This window comes from Hibiscus syriacus, unplaced genomic scaffold, assembly GCF_006381635.1.
Source record: "Hibiscus syriacus cultivar Baekdansim isolate YM2019G1 unplaced genomic scaffold, ASM638163v2 tig00010533_pilon, whole genome shotgun sequence".
Classification (NCBI taxonomy): domain Eukaryota; kingdom Viridiplantae; phylum Streptophyta; class Magnoliopsida; order Malvales; family Malvaceae; genus Hibiscus; species Hibiscus syriacus.
The window spans coordinates 1,525,048-1,527,833 of NW_024062223.1; the positions used below are offsets into that span (position 1 = coordinate 1,525,048).

At 32.1% G+C, this 2,786-nt stretch overlaps 1 long non-coding RNA gene across 1 annotated transcript; it reads right to left on the reverse strand.

Annotated features, from left to right (window-relative positions):
- On the reverse strand, positions 1–601 carry LOC120204204. The gene is made up of 3 exons (XR_005523919.1): positions 564–601; positions 351–453; positions 1–251 (listed from the first exon to the last, which is right to left on the reverse strand). It is a non-coding gene; the product is annotated as an uncharacterized LOC120204204 (long non-coding RNA).
- Positions 602–2,786: the final 2,185 nt, after the last annotated feature.

A 2,786-nucleotide genomic window follows, 5' to 3' on the forward strand; every position in this document is an offset into this window, starting at 1 on the left:
GGAAAGAGATCACAAATGAAGAACCCTTTCGTTTATTTTCTTTTTCCTTTTAACAAATCACACGCCCTTCCGAAAGGACGACAAATCACTATATGATGAAGTCAATTTGTGTTAGTTATTCAAACAGGAGAAAAATAAGAGGAAAAGAGAGAGATTGCAATAGACTAGAGTTCACTATGGGCAATCTTTAAGCTCAAGGGCGGCGATTTCTTTGACGACCTGAGCCTTATCTGCCTCAAACTGTTCATCCTCTGCATGACATCAAACAGGGAACTATGAATGATGTGCTAAACCTACACATTTTCAAGGAAAAATAATGTCACCATGTGTTTTTTCTTCTCTTTTCGCACCTTTATTAGTCTTCAAATCCTCAAACAATCGTATAAGCTTGCTTTTATTTGCAACAAGTATGCTAACGATGTCAGGAGGCTTATTCTGTTTTGCAGCAAACAACTGTCGAAACATAGGCCAAAAAATGCAAGTAAGAAGAGGATATTGTGTGCAATTTAGCGAATCAAATTATCGAGTTCGAACATCAGAGGAGAATAATTTTAACATGGCACCTTGAAAACATGAAAAGCTTCTATTTGAATGCTCTTGCTTGTGTGAACACCATTTTCTTTCCACCAGCACCAGCACATGCTCCACTTACCAGCACCAGCACATGTGGCTGCACACCACCAAATGCCAGCCCATACCTCACTCATGTTGCTGCCTATGCTTCACCCATCACTCCACCATCAGGAAATTATTATTATATGATTTTGTAATGGGTATAAAACCCAATCGAATTCTATGTAAAAAGGACAGATTTTTTTAGCGATAAAACACAGTAAATAGAACTGAAATCTTCAAAGGAAATTAAAGAGGTATTCTCATTTTTTTTCTTCTTTCTTATTTTTGGTTTATCTTGTTAAATTCTTGAGATGTAATTAGAAAACCTAATGTAGTTTATAGTTTGATTCTGCTTGTTTACATAAATTTCATGGCTTTCTAAAAAATAAAAAAAAGAATAAGAAAAAGGTTGAAGAGGGAGTCTGCGAGAGAGGTAGAGAGGAAGAAAAAAGATGGTTAGGTTTTTACCAATCATTAGCTAAAAGTAATATATATATAGGAGAAAATATGGACAAATCACGTGGAGACCCTTTAAATTTCTGCCATGTTTCTAAATTTGTGCGTAAAATCACGCTTAGGCTCCTGTACTTTTAAGCGTTTTTATAAACTGGTAACTAAAGTACTTGTGTAAAATTACGTTAAATCCTTAATACATTGCCGTGTCTCACATTTTAGTCCCCGGATCTCTTTATTTTATTTATTTAATTTTTGGCACTTTAGTTTTGTTATTTTTAATTTGATCACTAAATATGCTATATTTTCTTTTTTTATTTATTTCTGATTTTGGGTATTTTACTTTCTTTTCTTTTTATTTTTGTCACTAACTTATTAACACTCTAACATTTAAATATAATGCGATTTATTTCCTTTATTTATTTTTCATCATTCGTAAATTTTTAAGTACTTTATTTTTTTTAATATTTTATTTCAGTCATTTTCCAATTTTTTTTAAATTTTTCTGTATTTACTTTTAAATATATTAACTTATATTTTATTTTTAAAAAATTATGAAATAAGATCTTTTGTGAGGGGAATCTATGAAAAAGTATCCTAACTATAAAGGAAGCACATTTTCAAGGATTGTTCGTACAAAATGACACATTTTCTCTTATGAAAATAATTATGATATTTTTATTCTATAAAATATATTCTGAGCTATTTAATCTTTTGATCAACCGTATTTCTTATTTAATTCATTTTTGAAATTGACATTTATTTAAATAAATTAGAATAAATAAAATGATCATGATTTAAATATATTTTCGAAGTTTGTAATTCCCAATATTTAAACAACATATAATCATTTAGGTACCAAAATTTGGGCGTTGTGGAGGTGTTCACCCTTCCCCATACGTAACCGACTCCCGAACTTTTAAAAATGAATATTTGGTAAAACGCGGACCATTTTTGTCATTTAAGGTTTCCAATCTACCTAACTTAAAGGTTGGTGGCGACTCCAAAATCAAATTATTTTCAAAATCGAATTTCATCGTTTTTCCCCAAAACTAAATTTTTTTAAAGTCTAACGGATCCACACAGAAAACGTTATGACAGCTTGGCGACTCCGCTGGGGACAGTTAGAGAGTCAAGCCATAAACGATTATACGTTGATTTTATTTTTGGGAATTACAAACTTAAATTGTATTTGATTTATGATCCTTTTTATTTATTTTGAATTTCAACATTACATGCATTATTTTTATCTTTAACTAATTGATTTTTGATTTTAAGTGATCTTCAGATTTGAACAGTTTTTTTTGGGACTTGTGAAAGAATTGTTTTTGGTCATATTTTAAAGGTTTGTGAGTTTCTCTTCACACACGACACGTGCATTTACATACCATAAGCTCACTTACGAGCTTTGTCCCTTTTAAGTTGAGGTGAAAGCTTAGCCTACGTGAGATAATTTGTTTCTCCGCACGGGTTTTAGCAAGTATCCTTTGGGGTTCATATATCTTATGTTTACGTGAGATAAAATGTTTCTCCGCATGGACATAAGGGAATGTATCCTCTCGAATTGAACTCGATCCGCTTGAGCCTGTAATGGGTCAGGATTGAGGGTTTGGCAGCCTAAGGAGGCACCAACAAGAACAATTCGAGTACTTTTTTCTCATAGTGCCGAAACCATGCATATAGTGAGCCCTACGAACTCATCCCGATAAAATTCATTC